Genomic DNA, 8,768 nt, shown 5'->3' with positions numbered 1-8,768 from the left:
GCCTGTGATGGCCGTGCGGATGTAAGTATTTTCTCTGTACACGCAGACTACAGGGAATCCCCATAGATTGCACATAACCGTGTATCTGTGATTATCTGATGGAATTACTCTGGTGAATTAGTGTGTTTGCCATAATCTGGTAAGACATTAATGGTATTGCGGTGGATGGGTTAGAAAAAGCAAGACCCTCCCTCTCTAAGCTTTTCTCGTGAATTAACTGTTAACTCAGCATTTCAGAAATATTAAATAACTTTAATGCAGAGATTAAAGCCTTCCTGTTGCATAAGGCTCTTCTTAAGGAGACTGAAATGGACAACTTGTTAGTGTGAGGTCCTGAGTTTGTCAGCAGTTCACCTGGCCCCACATGCCAAGCACATGCCTTTTTAAATGCTTTGTATGAATATGAAGTTTTTGTTGAGATTGTTTTGGCTAGCTTCTTTAATACACCAAAGGGCCCTAACTTGGCATGTATCTGCTCTCCTCCAATATGATTTAATCATTAATTGATGTTTTTTCTTTATTTTCTAACTTAAGTTTAATCTTGTGTTAATCCTATTCAAACCCAATCAGCCATACCTTAGATCTGTTATAGAACTGCTTTAGATCTGGTGGTACTGGGAAAGCCAAGTATTTTCTTAGGTGGTACTTTTTCAGAATCAGAAGACTTTTATTGCCATCGTCTGTGAACACAGTTCACAAACTAGGAACCTACTGCGGTGATAAAGTGCAACATAAAACACACTAAATAAATACAACAAACTGGTGACAACAAACTGGTCAGCAGTGAAAATGGTCCAAGGATGGAACCACCCATTCTAGACAAGGGGAGGTTGGGGCATATGACTGATCAGTTAAACGCGTTTCCTTATTTCAGGTGTACGGGATTTCCCCACATCTTTCAAACATCGGGCCCTAAATGTAAATTAATGAATAGTAGATAACACAGAGAGAGAAGATGCACTGGAGTTTCCTGCACCTCATGTGACCTGTTTCAACTGCTAAATTATTAACTTGATACTTGAAACTTTAAACTAAATTACATGCTGTGAATTGTTGATTGAGTATATGACCTTGTTACTAAATTACACGGTTGCTCTCAGATATTCAATCATTTTTTTAACAAACTAATATTTTTAAAAGTGCAAGTGGTGGTATAGAATACACAATGCATTTTATATTTAAAGTTATTGTAGACATAAAAATAACCTTCTTTCTATTACCACTTTCTCCAGTTAAAATTTTTCTAAGGTGTATCTTTTGAACCACATGTTTTTTGATGGCAGTGAAGAGTGTTCTTGTTATTCTTGTTTCATTGATGTTTCATTGATGGAAATGCAGACTCTATACTCACACAATAAGGAGTGAGTACTGCTGCTGAAAATAACCTATAATTGAGCCGTGCTGAGGCAGATTATCTCGGGCTTTGGGAACCAGGGTTTGGAACAGGACTGATGTTTGGGTCTGGCCTCTCCAAAATAACCACCCAGATTTTAACCTCTGCACAAATCTGCAAACTACTCACAAGTATAAAAACAAACTGTTTCTAAAAAGTAATAAAAATATATTATCTTAATGCTTTGTTTTTAGATAAAACGTACTATATACTAATGTAATGGGATCAAAAGGTCTGGCTTCTACAAAAGAAATCACCTTGATTTTGACCTCAGCACAAAATTTGTAAACTACTTATAAAAAATAAACCAAAAAAAACCCAAACTGCCATGTATCATAAGTGTTAATGTGTTATTAATTTTAGATGTGATTCTTGTGTTTTGTGTGGTCATCAAACCAGTGCGCGCAAAGAACTTTTTCGAACACGTTTCAAAATATAAGTATTAACATGTTTTAGAAGTTATATAGAAAAGGTATTTGTTTATGTGGTTGTCCTTCTCGTCATAGAAAAAAACTGTTTCTTGTCCAACAGTAGTGATTACACATTGGAGCCAGGCCTGTCATTTAGTGTTGGTGGGATCTCTATATAGGTTTAGTCCAAATGACTACACCACACAACAGCTTCTCCCAGTTAGCAGCATGTTGCGTAAATGTATTTAGGTTTGAGACTAGGGTTAGAAAACCCTATCTCCATTTGGATTTGTATGCAGTGTGAGCATGTCCCTGTAAAAGTATGACATTTTTAGACCAAGTTTGGGTTAAACATTGATTGGGTCATTTGTGCAGAGGCAACCTTTACCTCCCCTCCTGTGTCAAAGGTACACCAAAATAACCTCCCCAGGACAGAATGTGCAAAGAATTACTTAAGCCAGCAAAATTAATCACAATTGAATCAAAATCACAATTAGAATTAGTAAATTGCAAAGGCGAATATTTTTCAAGTAGCATTGTTTCTTTCACAGATGACAAAATATCTCATCTGTCTGCGAAAACTGCTAACCCTGTAGTTTAGATCTATACAAGCATCTTTTATATTTGACTCGTATATTAGTTTTAGTTTTTTTCAGTTCATTTGTCAGTCTTTTTGTCAATTTTTCTAGATGAAATTAAAATGTCAATTTTGAACTGAAGCTTTTTTATTAAAATATAAATCACACTTCTAATTGCAGTTGCAATGTCTGTCAGAAAAATCACAATGAGATATTTTCCCCAATATGTTCAGCACTAGAATTACTGGGTACAGTTATGTTCCTCAAATCATAGTAAAAAAGTGACATGATGTTATTTTGAGAATCTCCATCAAAGTGTTTGTAATTAAATCTTTAAAAATATGAATTAATTGCAGTTGTATGCTTTGTTTTGGCAAAGTATAACTCTCCTGTTTTAGGAGACATGCTAACCACAGAAACCATAGAGTTACCCAAACAGATCATTTCTACTTGTGGTATCTTTACAATAAACCCAACAAAATCTACATTGTTATTCCCTGTGAACATGGGCTATTTCTGTACTTTGAATGTCTAACTTTATTCTGGATTCTGGGTGGTGTTGCTTAGTTAAATTTTTGTGTGGCTTTTTTGGGTTGCTGTGTTGAAACAGGAAGTTGGTCATTGTATTCTTCACAGGTCTGACGGCGTGAGAAGTGTCTTGAGTGAGTGCGTAGGGGTGTAAGTCTTTTTGTCTTGTTTGGAGTGAAAACTGTCACTATTTCCATTAGATAAAGCCTAATGCAGTGGAAGTTCTCACAGCTCAACCTCTGTCTGCCGCTGTCAGTGTGGTTGAGTCTTCCTTCCTTTTGTTTGAAATCAGACACAGACAGCCTTTTTACTCATTGTTGGTTTATATGAATGTGTATGTATATGTATGCTCAAAATACTGAATGGCAGTTTTATGGGTAGTATTATATAAGCAACATAAAATGTGATCTCAAGCTCAGCTCAATTATCAGCTATACAGATGTTGGAAACTGTCTTATTTGCTCTTATGACTAATAGATTTAGCCCTAATTCCGATTCAATTTAGTCTGTTTAGTTTTCTGTTTATTTTGATGAAGCGCCCTCTTATGAGTTCATACCCCTGTGGTTGGATGCATTATCTTATTTTTATCTGTACAGACTTCCCCTTTTTATTTAGTTAGGTATTTCATTGCCTAGTCTCTCAGTGCTGCTGAAATGCACTTTCTTCAGCTATACTGTTGACAAGGTACATAGACGACAATATCTACCATTATGTAAAACAGTAATGGTCTCATTCTTAATAGATTAAACGATTAAGGCAAAACTTTTTGGCACTTTGGCCAGCTGTAAAGTTTTATAAAGTGTTTTATAAATAAAGTTGGTATGGTATGGTGCTGTTAAAATATTGAACCTAGTATCATTGTTTTTCTCCCATTCTCTCTAATCCTATTTAATATGGCAAACAATAAACAAATACATGTTATCTGCACTTTCCATCCTGCATTTTGGAGATTGTGATGACTTATGTAACTCTTGAATGCAGTGGGTAATCTTCAGATTATTGCAGTGTTCAGGAGGAGGGTTTAATCCCGCTGCATACAAGCCAAATCAGGCGGAGATCACTATGTCATGAGACCGTCCCGAGAGGCTGCAGTCTGAGTTGGGAAAGCCAAGATGTCTGACTTTTAGCACTTGACTCATCCATGGATCTCATCACAGACTGTAATGCCACAGTGACATAAACTTACTACTGCTGCATCAAAAATACTTATGTTAAGGCTGTTCTGTTGTAAGATGGATTTAACAGTGGTGTCGATAGGAACTATAGCATACAAATGATCAGGTCATTGTTAGAAATAAGCACAAAATAACCGGTATAGTTATTACAACAAGCCCAATTGACCTCGATATGATCTCTTGCATGGATTTTTAACTTTCATTTTCAAATCCTTATCTCTAGGTGATTTCTGTCATTTGTTTTCTTTGACATAACCAAAATTGACTTATTAAAATCAGTAGTTTAAAAGTACATTTTTTTTCTTTTCTACAAAATCATTGCTGTTTCTTGGTACCATTTTTTTTATATTTCACAGCTTTTCCCATAAACTCAAACTAAACTAAATAATCACTGTAATTGTGTCCATTTAATTGCATTACATAACACGGCTATGAAAGTGTGTTTTATAGAAGCAATCTATTTTTATAAATATTTCTGATGCTCCATTGCTTTGTTGATTGCTTGATAGCAGCATGCTATTTAAATCTACACTTTGTAACCAAAGTTGTAATTTTTTGTTTGTGTTTAATTTCAGATTTTTGTGAATCAAAAGACGGCTGAGCTCTGCCTGTTCCAGTACCAGTCTCTGCTTATGGCCCTAAGGTGTGTCTTCACAAGTTAAAGAGCATTACATTTCACTTTGTAGCAGAATTTTACACGAGCTAAAGCTAAGCGGCGTGGGAACAAGCAGGACCCTTCCTCTAATCTCACTGTTTGTTTGGCTGAGTTTAGAAAGGGGAAAAAACTGTAGATTTCAACCAGCCTGATATAATAGAACATGTGTTTGGAGCTATTACAAGAGGTATGCCAGCATGTTCTTGGGCGGATTCGGGAAAAGTAGCATTCCATTCACGGCTGCATGAAAACTGCAAGACGTAGATTTAACATGTTGGGGGATTAGATATGCTATAGCTGTGTGGATTGGCGCATAGGGCTTGATTTAGTATCATAATAACTGAATACATTGAAATATTTGGGCCTGGTTCTATGTTTTCCTCTGTGAAGTGGTAACAACACTGGCCCATTATAATAGTCTTTATTTGTAAACAATGATATAAAGAGTATTTTAAAGACTATGATAGCTCTATCAAACCGTATTTCAGCCTTTTTATTAAATGTAATATTTAAGTTTGTTAATACCTTTATAACCTATTGCTGGCTTTTATATTTTCTGCTTTATGTGCCTTGACTTATAGTCGAAATGCTTTTGTGACATTGATCAAAACAACAGCCCATACTTACCAACCGACATACAGAGAACTTACAGTATGTGGTTAGGTCTTGCTGGGACAGTGACACATCCATCTGAAGAAACATGTTGCTCTCCAGTGTTTCTCAATAAGTTGTCTCTGTTGGTACAGTTCTGCTTGTGACCTCTTGTCCTCTGCTTTGAGTGTTTGCTGAGGACTAAGTTGATTTTGATCGTGGGCTGGCCCGGTCACATTCTCCAGAACTGACAGACAACAGCTTCCACTGGGCTGGCCTTGCATCTGTCATTCACCGCACTGGGCAGAGCTTGTGTTATAGTGCTTTGTTGCAAGTGTTGCATTTTGAGTTCCTGAAGATCGTGACCAGCTTAACTTGTTGACACTTAACCTCAAGTAGACTGACTGGTACCAATATGCACTAATGGTATGGTATGCCATATTTCTTAGTGATTGCATGAATTATAATGTTGTAAAAAAGTGGTGAATTTTTCGATCACTCAAATACAGCCAGTCCTTATTATTTGGTTAATGATAAATAATGATTTGTCATAGTATAATATTGGCTGATGTGATTCGAGTTCCATTTTGGAGCAGCAAACTTGTATATCTAAAATCTACCCTACATCTGCTGATAAACCACTTTATTGTCTCTATTGTGAAATGTCCAAACAGGAGAAGTGATTGATAAGAGGAGCTTCACTTCCTGGTGTCATGACTCTGATGACTGAAAGTGCACCACATGAAATTCTATATGGCTGTTTTAGTTGAAATTTTTTGAGTCAATCAATCATATTATTGTATATTAGTGTCCCATTACCACCATTAATGTTATTGAAAGGAGAAAACTGGACACAAGATATGTATCATACACATTTTTTGCTACACTCAAAATCTAATACTATATCACTGAAAACTGCAAACTGGTTTAGTTCCTATCTAGCCCTGTTAAAGTAAAATTGGTCTAAAATTAAACTTTTTTTTTTGTATTCAAGTTTCATTAAAGTTGCATTGTCACTTTTAGTTTTAACCATTAGGTGGCAGTGCAGCTTTCCTTTGAACCTCATGTCTCCTCCCTCAGGCCTCTGTGTTTTTTATTGACAAGAAGCTGCTGCACAAGTTGAAACATGTGCTCATCTAAAGATGCTACAGACAAGGGCCTCTCTGGTCCAGATGACTCCAGAACGTGCCTCACACTCTTCCTGTTTTCGGGCACATGAAAGCTGCACTGCGCAGAGCCGGGTGGGTCCAGGAGCTCAGAGGAACGCTGCACATTGTTCCCGGAGCTTCCTCTTCCACATTCCTGGGCTGATTGGGATCGGAGGCCTCCTGTGCTCGGACTATTGTTCTAAGTCAGTAGCTCCGCACTCTACAGGCCTGGCCCCTCAAAACCCACAGCTGCCTTTGCTGGTTTTTGTACAGCAACGGGCCCTGATGCCTATCACTGCTCCATCACTTCTCCTTCTTTCTCTCTGTCTGACTCGTAGTAATAAGTGCAAGCATGACCTGTTGGATTTTGTTATCCTCACCTCTTCTGGCATGAAATGATTTGGACAATGGGATGTCTTTGTCCTAATTCTTTCCAAAATAGTCCAGCCTGATCGCTATTCCTGTTTTATTTGAAGTTTATTTTGGTTTACATAATAACATTGGGTCACTACAGTGTTATGAAACACTAGGCCATTTAGAATCAGAATCAGAATCAGAAGACTTTTATTGCCATAGTCTGTGAACACAGTTCACAAACTAGGATCTTGCTTCGGTGAAAAAGTGCAACATAAACACACTGAATAAATACAAATACAAATAAGGGCATGCACAAAGTTAAAAAGATATGCTTAAAAAATCAAATGAAATACTTAAAGGGAGAAAATATATACAACAGCAGCATCAGAACAACAGTGCAAAGTGGCTTATTAAAGTGACCGGTATTATAAAGTGTCCAGTTTAGTGCAGATATTATAAAGTGTTCATGAGACAAACAGCAGAGGGGAAGAAACTGTTCTTATAGCTGTTCTTATATTCTGGTCCCAATGGACCGTAGCCTCCTGCCAGAGGGAAGTGGCTCAAATAGTCCATGTCCAGGGTGAGAAGTGTCAGCTGCTATACGGCCTGCTCGCCCCCGAGTCCTGGAGACGTACAGGTCCTGTATAGATGGAAGGCTGCAGCCAATCACCTTCTCAGCAGAGTGCCGCACAATGCGCTGCAGTCTCTGTCTGTCCCTGGCAGTGGCCCCAGCGAACCACACAGTGATGGAGGAGGTGAGGATGGACTCAATGATGGAAGTGTAAAACTGCACCATCATCTGGACTGGCAGCTTGAGTTTCCTCAGCTGCCGCAGGTGGAACATCCTCTGCTGGGCTTTCTTGATGAGGGAGCTGATGGTCGGCTCCCACTTGAGATCCTGGGTGATGCAGGTGCCCAGGAAGCGGAAAGAGTCCACAGTGGTGATGGGGGAGTCCGTCAGGGTGAGGGGAGGCAGGGGGGCTGTGACTTTCCTGAAGTCCACAATCATCTCCACTGTCTTCTGGGCGTTGAGCTCCAGGTTGTTGCTGCTGCACCAGGACACCAGCCGGTCCACCTCCCTCCTGTAGGCAGACTCATCACCGTCTGAGATGAGTCCGATGAGGGTGGTGTCATCCGCAAACTTAACCAATTTGACGGAGTCGTGGCTGGAGGTGCAGCAGTTGGTGTACAGGGAGAAGAGCAGGGGAGAAAGTACACAGCCCTGTGGAGATCCTGTGCTGGTAGTCCGAGTGTCCGAGACATTCTTCCCCAGCCACACGCGCTGTCTCCTGTCCGTTAGGAAGTCAGTGATCCACCTGCAGGTGGAGTCAGGCACGTTGAGCTGAGCGAGCTTGTCCTGGAGCAGAGCAGGGAGGATGGTGTTGAATGCAGAGCTGAAGTCCACAAACAGGATCCTGGCGTAGGTTCCCGGGGAGTCCAGATGCTGGAGGATGAAGTGAAGGGCCAGGTTAATGGCGTCGTCCACAGACCGATTGGCTCTGTAGGCAAACTGCAGAGGGTCCAGGAGGGGGGAGGTGAGGGACTTGAGGTGGTGCAGGACCAGGCGCTCAAATGACTTCATGACTACAGACGTCAGCGCCACAGGTCTGTAGTCATTAAGTCCAGTGATCCTGGGCTTCTTGGGGATGGGGACAATGGTGGACAGCTTGAAGCAGGCTGGGACGTGACATGACTCCAGGGAGGTGTTAAAAATGTCCGTGAAGACAGGAGCCAGTTCCCAATTTAGAGGCTTACTCTAGCCCTCAGTTCACATCCTTAATAATTTGGGCAATTTTTTAATGGTAGATATATTATATATATATATATATATATATATATATATATATATATATATATATATATATATATATATATATATATATATATATATAATTAGATAGAGATAGATAGATTAGCCATATTATTAAGATT

Source organism: Periophthalmus magnuspinnatus, chromosome 4, assembly GCF_009829125.3.
Source record: "Periophthalmus magnuspinnatus isolate fPerMag1 chromosome 4, fPerMag1.2.pri, whole genome shotgun sequence".
NCBI lineage: Eukaryota > Metazoa > Chordata > Actinopteri > Gobiiformes > Gobiidae > Periophthalmus > Periophthalmus magnuspinnatus.
This window is presented reverse-complemented; position numbering follows the sequence as displayed.